Raw genomic sequence first — 15,902 nt, forward strand, 5'->3', positions numbered from 1 at the left:
ACATCAGAAACACACACACATAATAATAATTTTTGTTTGTTTTTTAAGACAGGGTTTCTCTGTGTAGCCCTGGCTATCCTGGAACTCAGTCTGTAGATAAGGCTGGTCTTGAACTCAGAGATCTGTCTGCCTCTGTCTCCTGGGTGCTGGGATCAAAGGTGTGTGCTGCCACCATCGCCTGGCTAAATATTTTTAAAATGAATTGTAGCCTGAGATTAAAATTCAGTCATTTATCTTTAAAGGTCTATTTTTAATAAAGTGGAAGTGGGATTTAATGAAGACATTGTAATATAGCCTTAAGCAGACAGTGCTTAGAAGTGCTCAGAAGACAGAAACATATACCCAAAACCATGGATGTGGGCTTCTTAAAGACAAGTCACCTTTGGGGAGGGTTTAATCTTTTTATTGTATAGTATAATTGATTTAATTTTTAAAAAATTATAAAGCTTTAAAAATCATAAACATACAGTCATACAACTACCACTACAATCAAGATAAAGTGGGTTTTTTTTTAATTTTTTGTTTAGTTTTCTTTTGTTTATTTCGTTATGTTTTGTTGATTTGTAAGACAGGGTTTCTCTGTGTAGCCCTGGCTATCATGGAACTCCATCTGTAGACCAGGCCTGGAACTCAGAGATCCAACTGCCTCTCCCTTCCGAGTGCTGGGATTACAGGTGTGCAGCCCTAAGGCCCCGGCAAGATCTAATTCTTACGAAGTTAGGTGAAGCCACTGAAGCCTGACCTCCTGGCATGCTGAGAACTTTCGGCTGAAGGAAGTGTGACAGGTGTCCTCTGTGGTACCTGGAAGCCGAAAGGAGTGTGAACAAACAGGCCTTGCTAAACCCACCCACCCCAGCATGTTCTCGTCACTTAGACTTCCTCTCTGTCCAGCCATTCCACACAGCTGTCCATCCATTTCGTCTAAGCAGAGAGGTCCAGTTCTCCCTGTGTCCGTGTGTCTTCTCTTCTGAAGGTTCCCATTTCACATTCAATTTTAGTCAATAAACCGTGCACCCTTTTCTTTCAGCAAACTGCCCTTTGTTATAGACGTATCAGTTGTAGACCTTTGCCATGGGTGAGGAAAAGAAGTCTTTGGGGAAAGGGTGTGATGGTCCGTCCAGTGGGGAAAGTGCTTGCCATACAAGCCTGACCTGAGTTAGACCCCCTGACACTCAGAGGAAGGTGGAGGAGTCCTATGATTGCCACATGGGAGACATGGCATGGGTGTTACCCCTCACACAGTGCTCAGACACATCATCGTCATCGTCGTCATCATTGTCATCATCATCACCATAATAGCAATTTTAAATAAATAAATCTTTTCTTCCTTACAACTCCATTGCTTTGTCTTTATTTATTTAAGACTAGTACCCACGGGCTTCCTAACGGCTTCTAGAAATACCTCTCATAGCCATAGAGCACACAAGTAAACCGATACCTGTCCAACTCTATCCACTGTATAAGGGAAACACTAGGAAGAGGGAGGTCAGATTCCAGATACCACCAGGGAGTTCGTTAAATAAGTGGTTATTCATAGACACAATAGAACATCTTCAACTAAGAAAACAACGATGTTCTGATACTAAAAGAAGTTTAATATATGTCCAAAGCAATTGCCAAACAGAATCCATGGTAACGTGTTACCAAACTCAAGGCCACAGTCTGTACCCCAAGGAATCAAGTTCAGCCACCCATCCTTGAGGATCCAATTCAAACAACCAAATTAGTAGTAAAAATGAAAAGGGAGATGTATTTAATGTGGTCACACCAGGAAGAGGGACAAAGAGATCCAGTGGCGTTCCGTCAAGCACATCTGAAGAGTCCGAAGTCCGATTAGACTTTAAATAGAGTAGGGATACTCAGAGCTAAGAGGTCCCCACCAAGGTGGGTCCTGTCCTTGCCTAGACTTCACACTTCTCCTGTAAGGTGTCTGACAAGCTGTAAGTCTATCTTCTCGGAGAAAAGCTCTGCTCTGACTGAGCCTTTGCCTCCGCCCAGCGTGAGATTCATGGGCAAAATCTCTGCTTCTTGAGGTCATTTTTTTTTCCCCCAATAATCTGATAGACTGAGAAACACTAGCCTGTCTTTAAAATATCTTCATTCCTGCCAGGTCAGTTGCTATAGTGGATAGTAATGATGATAACAGTAATGTCTGTGTTCAGGGGGCAAAATCTGAGGTTTCAGGAAGACATATACATCAAACCATCATTAGTAGTTAATTGCTCCATGGGGGAGTGCTGTGCGGAGGGGGTTCTGGTTGACTTCCATCTCCCAAGAACATATACCTATATTATTAAATATATTTTTTAAGCTATACTTTTTAGCACCTAAAATGTAGAACAATAGGGTTTTAAGGAAGGGTCTTGAAAGCTGGTGACAGTGTAGCAGATGGGTGTGTCTGTCTTGCAGACAGATGTCTTCCATTTATAAGGTTGTTTAAAAATTCAGACTCGGGGGTTGGGGATTTAGCTCAGTGATAGAGCGCTTGCAAGGAGCAAGTTCGGTCCCCAGCTCCTAAAAAAAAAAAAAAGAAAAGAAAAGAAAAAATTCAGACTCATCTTGTTCGCTGACCCAGAGCACAGCAGACTAAATGTTTGACATGGGAAAATTCTTGAGGACAAAGGAGTTTATTCAAGCAGAACTGACAGCCAGGAGCTGTCTTATAATCAGCAGAGACTGCCTGCTTGCCTGTGCTGGGGGGAGGGAAGTCAAGGGGAACCAATCCGGGGGCAGGAAAAGACCCTCTTTTTGGGTTATGCCTGTGCCTCGCCCTTGGGTTTGTCCGATCATTGCAGTGGTGGCTGCGAGGGAGAGCAACTGGAAAGAGGTTTCTAGAAGGACCCCTGTATGAGTCAGAAGACCTCAAACCCGGAATGTAGTTACCAGAGGAAGGCATTATCGTGAACAGGAACTCTGCCGTGGAGATTAGCATAAAACCCACCTTCCAGACAGGTGTGCTAGTCCATGCCTGGTGTCCCAATACTTAGGGAGTAGAGGAAACAATTTGAGGTTAACCCGGTCTACATAGCAAGATTCTGCCTTGAAGTTCCTTTGTAAGAACAGTATGTTCTCTTAACTGCTCAGCCTGATAATTAATGCTGGAAATCAAACTCAGATCCTTTGTAAGAGCAGTGTATACTTTTTTTTAAATCTCTCTGTTTCTGTCTGTCTCTGTCTCTCTGTCTCTCTGTCTCTCTCCTCTCTGTCTCTCTGTCTCTCTCTCTGTCTCTCTCTCTGTCTCTCTCTCTGTCTCTCTCTCTCTCTCTCTCTCTCTCTCTCTCTCTCTCTCTCTCTCTCTCTCTCTCTCTCTCTCTCCCCTCTTCTTGAAACAAGGTTCACTAAGTAGCTCTGACTGTCCTGGAACTCACTATGTATATGTAGATGAGGCTGAGGCTGGCTTTTAACTCCCAGAGATCCACCTGCCTCTGCCTCCTGGGCACTAGGATTAAGGGTGTGTCATCACCCTCCACTGCTTTCTGTACCTTTAAATTCTGAGCCCTCACTCCAGGCTCAGAACCTAGAGTCATCTAAGAAGAGAGCCTAGGTAGGGAATTGCCAAAGTCACTTTGGCCTATGGGCATGTCTACTGGGGATTGTCTTGACTGTTAATGGAAAGTTAAGATGGAGAAGACCCCCACTCATTGTGGGCGGTACTATTCCCTAAGCAGGAGGTCCTACAGATGAAAGCTAGATAAACAGAAAGCAGCAAAGCAAGCAGCCATGTATTCTTTTCCCATAGCTCTTGACTGTAAATGTTTTAAGTTCCTGCCTTGATGTCTCCACAATAATGGAGAGTAACGTAGAATTGTAAGTCAAATATACCCTCTCTTACCTAAATTGCTTTTATTTGTTCCTTGGCTCCTTAATTTGAGACACAGTCCCACTACATAGTCCTAACTGACCTAGAACTCTGAGTAAGCCAAGCTGGCCTTGAACTCACAGAGATCCTCCTGCTTTTGCCTCCTGAGTGCTGGAACTGAAGCCTTTTGGCACCTGGCCCAGGCTAGTAGTTTGACTTTGTGTTGTTGCTGTTGTCTTGTTTATTAAAGTTGGTTTTGGTTGAACTATTTTGCCAGGGCAACAGAAGTGAAACTATGCCCGGTTACACCCTGTAGGTGGGACTCATAGGACTTTTCTTAGGGTGTATGCCCTTTTGTAGATGGCTTGTCATAAAAGGCTCACCTAGTGATTACCTCTAGATGTGGCTCTCTGGTGCCCAGATTACGTTAAATGACAGGCCTGTGTGAGCTCTCCTTACCTGCCTGCAGTGTAACTCCCTTCCTCGGCTCATTGGCTGGAAGAGTGTGACTCAGAAAAGAGAGTGAAGGTCAGTGTATCTCCTGGACAGACTTTGACACATCCTGTCACCTATGCTTCCGGGCCACTACCTGAAACTTTATCTGCTTAACAAGGCAACCTTTGTGTACCAATGCAGTCCCTCCTCTGATCCTCCCACTACCCATCGACATCCATCCAAAGCCTTCAATCCCTAGTTCTTTCTGGAAAGCAGAATGTCAAACTCTGACCCTTTGGTTTCCTGTTTTACATGACCACTGTGCACATGCATAAAACTGGGATCTTTTCTCTCTTCTTCAGTTTGCCTGCTATCAACATATCCCAGAGACTTAAACTAATAGACATGCAAACAGTAGAAAGAAAGCTTAAAAGCGCCCGCGTACATGGTGCCATCCCCTTCCTTTTCATGACTAATTCATTGGTGCACCACATTTTACTTACCCATTTGCTCACTGATGTACACAGACTGCTAAGTCTAAGTTTTACCTCCTGTCATGCAGAGTGTTGCTGGGAGCATAAGAATATGAGTATCTCTTCGAGGCTCTGCTGGCCATTTTGAGAGCATTTACGCTAGAGTCATTCTGAGCTTTCCTGGAACAGGCCAGATCACCTCTGAAACATGTAGTATGATGTCACAGTTATCGCAGGTTTGCAAGCTGCTGTCTGCTTGTCCGAGTATGATTCCCATCTTATCTTTAGCTCACTTGATTCACAGCCTGCAGGGCAGCAGGACAGTTACCTCATGCATGGACAGGAAACCAAGGACAGCTCTCACTGTGTCCAGCTCTTCTACACCTTAAGACATTGTTACTCCTACTGGGTGAGAGAGAGAATAAAAACACAGTTTTTGAGCCAAATATGAAGCACGCTTTAATTAAATACTGGCCAAGATGATGAAGTGAGGACAAGACCATTCCAGGGTTCCCTGAAAATGACAAAGAGTCTTATTTTTCCCCCCAGAGGCTTATAAAGGCAAACCTATAAAGCTACAAATTTCCCCCCAGGTCCAATCAGGAATGAGCCTATATCCTGATGTACTCCTGCCTACATCCAATCAGGGCAAGCATCCTGATGTATTTCCTGTTACATACCTCCTGCCTACGTGTGATCAAGCACATCTGGTGTAGTTGGGTCAGACAAACTTGTTCAGGGTAGCCAAAACATGTGGCTTGTTATCACAGTAGCCTCCAGTATTTCGGGAAGAATCTATTCTTGAGCAAAGGGGCTTACAGGTTAGAGGTATTGTTGATTTATGGATCTCTTAGGCACGGTAATTAAAACTCAAAACATAACTTTGACTCTCACAATCTCTCTCTCTCTCTCTTTCTCTCTCTCTCTCTCTCTCTCTCTCTCACACACACACACACACACACACACACACACACACACACACACATACACTTCTACCTGCTGGAGTGTATGAGTATCCACATCCATTTCTTTTTTTTTTTTCCTCTTTTTTTTTTTTCTCGGAGCTGGGGACCTAACCCAGGGCCTTGCACTTGCTAGGCAAGTGCTCTACCACTGAGCTAAATCCCCAACCCCTCCACATCCGTTTCTTAGTTGTAGTCTTGGGTGGACCTTCTACTTGATACTATGCTATTTCAGGACTTGCTTTTGTGTGAGAGCCTATCTTCGTGGCAGCAGACATTTGTCTGTCCCTGTGTCTGGAACACAAACTTGCCCACCGACTTCCTCCTACCAACCAGCTGGGTGGGCCAAGCACTGATTTCTTTTTTTTTTTTCTTTTCTTTTTTTTTTTTTTGGAGCTGGGGACCGAACCCAGGGCCTTGCGCTTGCTAGGCAAGCGCTCTACCACTGAGCTAAATCCCCAACCCTATGACTTTTCTTTTAGAGATTATTAACATACATCAGAATTACCCACAGAGTTTACTAAAAGAAACAATTGTGTCACGGGGGCAGAGGGTTGGTTCTTCCACCCTCCACCTTTGTCCAGATGACCCCACGGATTGCTTTACTTGTGTCAACCAAGACCAAAAATCCCCTGGGAGAGTGGAGCTCCCCCTGGGTCCCTAAGGACAAGGAACTTGGAAGAAGTACAGGTGAAGAAAGAGGGAACCTTGGCCTCCAATTCATACGCAGTTGACCTTTAGTGGTTATTTCCAAAGAGCAAGAGTTCCGAATGTTCTCAACACAAACATAGAAGGCTGAGGTAATTGGGCGTTCTGATCACTGGGTGTGAAAGAGCTCGTTGGCTCTTAGTGTCGAAATATACCACCAGTTCCTAATTTGCAAGAGTGGAAGGGGTTTGCCAAGGCAGGCCCCTCTCCATCACAAGAGAAATGTGAACATCCTAAGCCAGCCTCCCACACTGAAGTTCTGTGTCTCTTACTCACTCCTAGACTGACTCTGAAGCCCCAGCCTCAAAAGAACCATTCCTACCCCCTTTAATAGCAGAGGATCCATGAACCTTACACTCTACTTCATTTGCATATTAAAAGACTTGTCAGTGACTGACCAGGCTCACCCCACCTTGAGGAAGGACATAAGGGTTTAGTGGCCTTGCCTACCACCTCTTCCTCTACGGCTCTGTTTTCTCAAAGTCCGATCTAGGGCTTTGAAGTGTTTGGTAGGAATGGAGTCACTACACCTAGAAATTGTCTTCTGCCATCTAGGACAAAAATACATCTTTAGCAAAGACTGTAGGGACAAATGTCAACCGTGGATAACGTGGGAGCTGATGGCAACCACTGGTAAGAGCCTTCCTAATGACCTACCTCTTCCCCACCATGCTGCCTGCCTCAGAGGGGCGTCCCAGCTTGGCTTCTGCTACAAACAGGAGGGAGAAAAATGGAATAAATAGAATGTAAGTGGACTGTTGGGAAGGAGCATGGAAGTTCCCAAATGGGCAAAGTATGTTGCCACCACAGTGGAAAGGGGTTCTGAGGCACAGGAAAGATTATAGAATAATAGTTTTCGTTTTTCTTTTCAAATATCTACTTATTTTATGAGTACACTGTAGCTGTCTTCAGACACACCAGAAGAGGGCATCAGATCTCATTACAGATGGTTGTGAACCACCATGTGGTTGCTGGGATTTGAACTCAGGACCTCTGGAAGAGTAGTCAGTGCTCTTAACTGCTGAGCCATCTCTCCAGCCCAATAGTTTTCTTAATAAAGATGTGGTGCACACCTTTAACCCCAGCCCTTCGGAGGTAGAGGCAAGAAAATGTCTTGCAGCTTTTTGGTTGAGTTTGCTGCTATCCCTGCGTTAAGCACCTAATAAAATTTAGGAACTGTCATGGCTACTGAGTGTTGGGTATACTAGGAACCACCAAAAGTCTTTTGCCCACATTTTGGAGCCAGGTTCCTCCCTGCCTTCAATGACTCAGAGCCAATGTCCTATCATCACCAACAGCCAATGCAATGTATCTCCATGGTCACCAGAAGCTGTACCCATGCCCCACCCCCTATAAACTCAGCCTTCATGATCTGGTCCACCACTGTCTCCTTCCCTGCTCGGAGGCAGCCATCTTGTATCCCTTCCCACCCAATAAATCTCTTGCCTGAACTCTGTTGTGTTACATATGCTATTCCCAGGGAGTGGCACTATTGAGAAGGTGTGGCCTTGTTGGAGGAAGTGTGTCACAGTGGGGTGGGCTTGGAGATCTTCCTCCTAGATGCCTGAAGATGCCCAGTCTGTTCCTGGCTTCCTTCAGATGAAGATGTAGAACTCAGCTCCTCCTGCACCATGCCTGCCTGAATGTTGCCATGCTCCCACCTTGATGACAAGGGCCGAACGTCTGAACCTGTAAGCCAGCCCCAATTAAATGTCATTTTTAAGACTTGCCTTGGTCATAGTGTCTGCTCACAGCAGTAAAACCCTAACTAAGACATATGGCTTTTTGTGACATTCCTTGGCCAAGATACTCTTTCAACACAACATCCTTTCAATGAGGGCTAGCAGTTGGAAAGAAGAACCTTCAGGAGCACAGGGTTGCAAGCAGGGAACAGCCATGGATGGATGATCCCACCCATTCCACTGTGCACACCTTCAATGTCCAGGAGACCTGGAAAGGTAACTGAGGGGGAAATCCAGAAGCCACGTCCCCTGAGATGATGAATCAAATTCTTCTTAGTAAGCCACTAACTACAATGGAGGCCAGGGCTGTGGTGCACACCTTTAATTCCTGCCCTTGGGAGGCAGAGCAGGAAAATCTCTCTTGAGTTCAAGGTCAATCTATCTACATAGTGAGTTTCAGGACAGTCGGGACTGCATGCAGAGACCCTTCCTCAAATTAATGAATTAAAAATAAATAAAACATTTTTTACAAGATAGGACCTCACTGTGAAGTGCTAGAAGAGCTATAACTCATTATATAAACCAAGTTGGCCTCAAACTCAGAGATTGGCCTGCTTTGGTCTCCCGAGTGCTGAGATTAAAGGTGTGCTCTGCCATCTCTGGCTACAATGGATATAGTCACTTAAAAATGGGAAAACCTAGAAGGAAGATAGTGATGGAGGCACTGAAAATAAAATCCAGGAGCTGGGAGTGTGGTTCCGGTGTTAGAATGCTTGCCTGGAATGCTTGAATCCCTGGGTTTGATCCCCAGCTCTACCTAAAATGGGTGTGGTGACACACCCAGGTAATCCTAGCGCTTGAGAAATGGAGATCAGAAATTCCGAGTCACCCTTGGCTATAGAGTGAGTCTGAGGCCAGCTGAGCTTACACAAAGAGGTCAGAGGACTCAGGGAGACTTCCGTGGGCCTGGTGTCAAGTGTTTGAGAGAAAGACAGCTAGGAATGTAGCAGTCCACTGGGATGGGGGGCTGCTTGCCTAGTTGAAGAGCTCAACTTACTGAAAGGTAACTGAAAGCCACTGTGGAAGCTGTAGGATCTGCATTTCTAGGACTCTGGTGTTGCTATGGGGAGTGGGTTGGAAGGGCACCAGCCATGGAGTAGGCAAGGCAGTCATCAGTGGGAGAGGCTAAGAAGATGAGGGCCAGGAAAGATGGGAAGACCAAAGAGTCCAAAGGGAGCAGCAGTCGAGTGCATGCTGTGCGGGACCGGAAAGCACCAAGGGGTGGGTAGATGATTGGTAACTGGACAGGTGATCACTGCTTGTCAGTGAGTAGCAGGTTCTGACTCTGCAGATGGCCATTTGAACCCCACCCCTGCCTTCCCTGGGGTATTGTTGGGATGGAGTTTCCTTGTTTGCATTTGGAACACTCTCTATAGTGCCCCAGGCTGTCCAAAAGTAGCTGAAAGGATACCAGGACCCACATCCAGGACAGTGAAGTCATTTCTTCAAGGACCTCAGAGGAGTCCCTCATTGTGTCCCAAGAAACCTGTCATCCCTAGCCTTCTACGAGGCCTTCTGGTTGGCACTGGCGTGTGTAGCTATTCCTATGGAAATGGTCAGCTGAAAGAGCAGGCACCTCAGTCCTCTAGAGATGGGAAGGTACTGAGGACAGGCGCACAAGGAACAGAGCCTCCACAATGTCGGGGAGAAGGGGTCCCAGAGTTGGGCAAAGATGAATCTCGCCAGAGTCTGACCCTGTGAATAGTCAGGGAAGGGCAGAAAGGGCACCTAGTGTGGCTCCAGATGAAGCTGGCTTCTTCAGTAATGACACAGCTGCTGTTGACTGTGGCTCGCCCTGGCTTGGCCTGCTGCCAGCATTTCTGAGCATCTCATTTTATGCTCACAAAAGAGGCCAAGCACATCTCCCTAATTACTATTAGCTGCTGCCTTTGTGTACTATGGCCCTACTAATTGTTCCACGCCTGCCTCTGACCTCTCTAGCCTCAAGCTTTGGTCCACTGAGTCCTCACTGCCTAGTTTTGGACATAATCCATGGGCCCCTTCACCCAGACACCCCTATTCTGAACTTCTCAAGTGCACAGGCCTTTCTGTCCACATTAGGGTCTTCATAGCAGAGCCCTTCTTCCCTGGACCACCTCTCTCCTTCAACCACCAGCTTCCTTCTGGGTATCCTGTACCCATTACAGCCTTTGAGCTCCTGCATCCTCCGCATCAGCAATTCTTCTTCTGGCTCTTCCAACAGGAAGTTTCACATCCTCCCGCTCCTAGCCCTACCTATTTACCCCATGTCTTTCCATCTCAACCACTGCCCCATATCCCAGTCAGAAGAACACAGGGCTCCTGCCCAGATCCGGCTTCCCCACCCCCAACATTTCTTCTTGTCTTCTTTTCCACTGTACTCTCTCTTGTTCTAATCCTGGGAAGGTCAGGTCAGACCCCAGCATTCCTCCACTCCAGCTCTGAGCACTCTAAGGTGCTCCCTGAGTCTCACACATTGTCTCCTTCCCAGGGAGAAGACAGACAGCCCCTTCTCAGAACACAGGGGCTTCTATCTTCTGAAACAACAGAATCACCCAGACAATAAGCAGGACACTGACTGGTCTGCTAAGTGAAACCGGGTACCTAGGCAGGATGTAGACTGTGGTGGGTTAAAAGAAATAGGGGATCAAAGAGCGAAGACAGTTCTGCTAATGTTTAAAAAAAAAAATCCCAAGAAACTAGTCCCAAAGTAGGAGAACTTGTGGCCAGGAGGTAAGAGCATGCAGTAGAACACAGAAAGACAATCCCTACATTGTGGCCATCCTCCTTCAGAAGGTGCCAGTCCCACCCCTGAGGTCACAGCTTAAGAGGTTCTGAATGTATAGTCAGCAGCTTCGGCTTGGCTATTTGTGGGTACCTAGATCTGGGGCCCCACAGCTTTTCCATCCTGGGCAAGCAGGCATACTCGATTGCAGCCCCACTACGCCTCCAGGTCTTCTAACAAAGTGGGGTCCCAGGATAACTTCTCTAATGTCAGTCTTACCCTCTGACAGTCTGTTGCCCAGTGACAGAAGCAGAAGGTGGTCCCCCTAACAGACATAGGCCATGATTCTAAGTCCATCCCTCCCCCATCCCTATTTCATTCTAGCCTTACCTCAGTCCTGCACGGTCAGCTCTAGACACTCAGTGCCCCCTCAGGACTGGGAAGGGAAAAAAGGGCCAGGCCTCTACAGGTGTGACTTCAATAAAGGAGGAAGAGGCCTCTGGGTAGATTCCAGAAACACCGCGTGTATGGCCCAGGGACAGAACCATAGACAGACAGTTGCTTCAAGGCTGCTGTAGTCTCTGCATTTGCAGCCCCAAAGAGATTCCCTTTTCTTGTGCTGGTGTACATTAGCCAGGGCATTTCACAATCAACTGCTGTCGGAGGCAGAGGGTTGGAGCCCCTGGCTCCCCTCTGCATCCCTGTGAAAATGGCTGACCGAGTCAGACCTTGAAGAGCACAAGTCCAAGCTGTTCTCAGGCTGAGGTCATGGGTGGGGGAGGCGGGGCAGGCAGAGGATTACAGACCACGTGGGCGGTTTAGATCTTTGTCACACTAGTTGGCAGTTTCCGTCCTCTTACGCCCAAGCTTCCTTCTTGGTTCTCTGCCCGGCACAGGGCTGTGGCGAGTATGCAGCCAACTGCAACCTATGACAGCACCAGACAGGGTGTGAGCGGTGTTGGTCCATGGTTCAGACAGTCAGCACTGACAGAGCCACCATCTCGGCTTCGCAGGAGCGCTCTCACACCAAGGACTCTCATAGCTGCTGAAAGACCACCCAAAGAGCACACTAAGGCATGGACACGGGCCTCATGTAGGAACTCGAGGCATGACTTGACTGGGCATGGGAGCTGAAGAGTACAGGAATCCTCGAATATTCTTCAAGCTACCCTGACTCTCTAGCAGGTCTGCAAGTCCGTGCCTGAGAACCGCAGCTTTGAGACACTCAGATACCCTTCCCACCCAAAGCCGCCTTTCTCCTCCCCACCCCCACTGACCTCAGCATCTGAAATTAGAAACTAGTGCTTTGGGTTAACACAAGACCTGACATAAGACCACAGGCTCTACACAGACACAGGCACACTGTGGTCCGTGAGAGTGCAGAGAGATCCAACCTTGGCCTTCTGAGGAGCAGGGTGGGAAAGAGACAGATATGGAACAGGCCTGGTCTTCCCCAGGCGGCAGATAAAGAGGGGACCCGGAAGTCAGGCTGGTAGCACCCTTCCCATAAGGCCTTGCTCCCTAAGTGCTCACCTTCCCCCGGGCCTTCCGTCACCACTTTCCAGAGCTCTACTTCTGCATCTGAGAAGTGAGCACGTATCTGAGGGTTGTGGTTAGGACGAACTGCGACAAGATAGGCGAAGTCCTTTCAAGGGAGTTAGACACAGATGTAGACATAAGGAGCCGAGCAGCAGTAACTGCCTTAGCTACAGAGATGCCTTTCCCCTGGTGGTGAAGCCTGCACAGCTGATCTTAAGTAATCACACATAGCAGGCTGTTTCTCCCCAGGCCTCTGGTTGCCTTGCAGAAGGCTGCCTTCTCCCTGAGTGTTCATGCGGTCCTCCCTCTTGTGTGCACCTGCACCCTAAGCTCCTCTTCCTATCCAAGTAACAGACTCACAGATTAAGCCCACCTGAGTGAGCTCATTGAGCCTCCTTCCAGATAGGCCTTGTAGCGCCATACTCTAAACATGGAGGATTCAACACATGAGGGCTCTTTGGGTTTTTTATTATTTAATTCATTTATTTTCAAAGATTTTTGTTTATTTATTTTACGTATGTGAGGACACTCGCTGTCTTCAGACACACCAGAAGGGGGCATCAGATCCCATGACAGATGGTTGTGGTTGCTGGGATTTGAACTCAGGACCTACTGGAAGTGCAGTCAGTGCTCTTAACTGCTGAGCCATCTCTTCGGCCCATTTTAGTGCGTGTGTGTGTGTGTGTGTGTGTGTGTGTGTGTGTGTGTGTGTGTGTGTGTTTAGATCCCCTACAACCAGAGTTACAATTGTTTGATGTGGGGATTGAGAACTGAACCTGGATCCTCTGCAGAATTAGTAAGTGGTTTTTTTTTTCCTTTAAAGTTTATTCAATACAACATAATCTCAACTTCACTGAGGTGGCTGACCACGTCCACTGTCAACAGAAGCCCCCTCTAAACTGGAATTCTGTCGCTGAGCCAGTGGCAGCCTCAGCTTTCTTGTCAGCTCCAGGGGGCACAGCACTCCTTCTGTAGGTGTCTCTGTCTGCCTCCCCTCTTGTGAATCTTGCTGGCCCGATCACCCTCTGGACCTTTGGGCCGAGGCTGCGGCGCAAGGTGGCAGGCACGATCTCCGGAGGTAGGTGCAGGTAATCCCGGAGATACTGGATGCCCTCATTCGTGAGGTACCAGTAGAAATGTCTCCAAGCAAACTGCTCCTTCACGTAGCCTCGAGACTTGAGAGACTGCGTGGCCTTCATGACGTGAAGGTTGGGCACGTTCTCGTCTGCCAGCTCGGGGTGTTTGGGCATTGTGGACGTCTTTTTTGGCAACCATCACCCCTTCCTTAGATGGCAATCCGGTTCTTCTTAGGCATCAACATCGCAGCAGCTCTAGTAAGTGTTCTTAACTGCTACATTATCTATCCAGTTCTTTTTTTTTTTAAGATTTATTTATTTATTATAAACTAAATATACAAGCACTTGGAAGGCTGAGACAGGAGGGCTCAGTCATGAGTTCAAGGTCAACATGTGTACATTGCCTCAAGGAAGGAAAGAAAGAGAGTGAGAAGAGAGGCAGGGAGGGAATGAATGGATGAATGAATGATCCTTTCCCACTTAGTTTTCTAGCTCTCCCTACAATATACCTTCCTTTCTTCAGCTGCGAGTCTTTTTTAAAGATATATATAGGTACACTGTAGCTGTCTTCAGACACACCAGAAGAGGACATCAGACCCCATTACAGATAGTTGTGAGCCACCATGTGGTTGCTGGGATTTGAACTCAGGACCTCTGGAAGAGCAACCAGTGCTCTTAACCGCTGAGTCATCTCTCCAGCCCTCTCTCCAGTTCTTGATTGAGATTTTTTTGTTTTGTTTTTCAAGACAAGGTCTCACTATATAAAGATGTGAGCCGCTGCCCACCACCACCACCCGGCTGTTTTGTAATGTTTTGTTAATTCTTTCTATTTATCCTTTGACAATTTCTTTTAAGTATATTACGTATTTTGATCATTCTCCCCCTCCCTTCACTCTCTTATTAACTCCTAATCCCGTTGAACCACTCCTTCACAACAAGACCTCTTCCTACTTTCAGTCTGCTTATCCAGCCTCTCCTGCCTCTACAATCATACCCAGGTCTAGGAGTGTGTTATCATCTACCTGAATCATCCACAAAAGCTCCTACCTGGTCGCCTTCCTGGGTGCTCAGCTCTGTACCTCAGAACAGCAGCATTTTCCTATCATGATGGCTTTGTGAGTCACACATCGTAGGTCACACATTGTGAGCATCCAACTGTGGGGCAGGTCCAGTTGGGAATGTAGTGAGTATTTTCCTGCTGCAGGACCTTTGCACTGACCCCATCTTCTGCCCAACAGCCCTAGGCTGACTCTCACCCTTCAGATCTTGCCTGACATTGATCAGAGGCTTCCTTAGCCTCCCAGTGCTAATAAAAATGGCTCCCAGTCCTGCCTCTCCCCTGCCTGCTTTTATTTCTTCATAACTACATGTGTCACCATCACGCTCCAGAGGTGTACAGGATGGATGAAAAGGACCGGGTCTGTTTTATCCTCTGCTATGCACATGAGCAATTAAATGAAGGGACAGAGGAGCCAGGAGAAACCGGCAGGCTGATGAAATGGGCAGTGAACCTAACCAACTGATTGAACTCTCTGAAGGAGGTGACATGGCTTGTCCCTCAGACTTGCCTTCTCAAACCACCCTGAAGAGGAAGGAGATAAGCTAAGCAGAAATTCCCAACTGGAGCAGAGGCTAAGAAGGAGATCAGGGGTGTTGAGAGGCAGCATGCACTGAGAAGCTTCACGTGTAGAGAAGTTGGTGGTCTTGGTGAGAGCAGCTACTCCTGGGACAGAGAAGGTAGGTTCATTGGTAATATGTTGCCATATCTTGAATATACTCCTGTACTCAGTCCCCAATACCATAACAACAATTAAAGCAGGTCGGTGGTGCATGCCTGTGAACAGCGCCTGGGAGAAGGTAGCAGAAAGATTAGAAGTTCAAGGTCGGGGTTGGGGATTTAGCTCAGTGGTAGAGCGCTTGCCTAGCAAGCGCAAGGCCCTGGGTTCGGTCCCCAGCTCCGAAAAAAAAAAAGAAAAAAAGAAAAAAGAAGTTCAAGGTCATCTGGGCAACGGTGGTGCAAGCCTTTAATCCCAACACTCTGGAGGCAGATGCATGGGGATCTCTGAGTTTGAGGTCAGCCTGGTCTGTAGCATAAGTTCTGAGACAAGCCAGGACTACACAGAGCAACCCTGTCTCATAAATAAAAATTAAAATTAAAGAGAGTGGGTAAAAAGAAAGAAGATAGAAGTCCAAGGCCGTCCTTGACTGTGAGGCCATGTGTGTTGTTATTGTTGATGTTGTAACGCTGCTCCTGTGCCCCTGTCTGCTTCCTTAGCCTCTTCAGGCTAAGAGAGTGAGTGCTATGCCCTTATCACTCTCAAGCCCTTGCACTCTGAGGCTGGCCTTGGTTTCTTTTCGCCCACCCTACAACACCGGGCTCTCCTTGTCCTTTCAATGGAGGCCAGGATGCATGTATGTCTGGAACTCCTGGGAAGGCCTCGATGATGCAGTCAAAGTTTCCATG

General features: G+C 47.3%; 1 long non-coding RNA gene and 1 pseudogene across 2 annotated transcripts; both read right to left on the reverse strand.

The window, feature by feature from the left end:
* Positions 1-387: 387 nt before the first annotated feature.
* LOC103690562 (uncharacterized) lies at positions 388-12,678 on the reverse strand. Of its 2 annotated transcripts, XR_015629683.1 has the most exons (4): positions 12,357-12,678; positions 11,214-11,749; positions 4,738-5,112; positions 388-801 (listed from the first exon to the last, which is right to left on the reverse strand). It is a non-coding gene; the product is annotated as an uncharacterized LOC103690562 (long non-coding RNA). The 2 variants fall into 2 exon arrangements; XR_015629682.1 differs by lacking the exon at positions 12,357-12,678 and having other exon boundaries at positions 388-2,514; positions 11,214-11,547.
* Positions 12,679-13,212: 534 nt separating this feature from the next.
* On the reverse strand, positions 13,213-13,683 carry LOC148003819 (small ribosomal subunit protein eS10 pseudogene; annotated as a pseudogene).
* Positions 13,684-15,902: the final 2,219 nt, after the last annotated feature.

This window comes from Rattus norvegicus, chromosome 9 (genome assembly GCF_021556685.1).
Source record: "Rattus norvegicus strain SHRSP/BbbUtx chromosome 9, alternate assembly SHRSP_T2T, whole genome shotgun sequence".
Taxonomy (NCBI): Eukaryota; Metazoa; Chordata; class Mammalia; order Rodentia; family Muridae; genus Rattus; species Rattus norvegicus.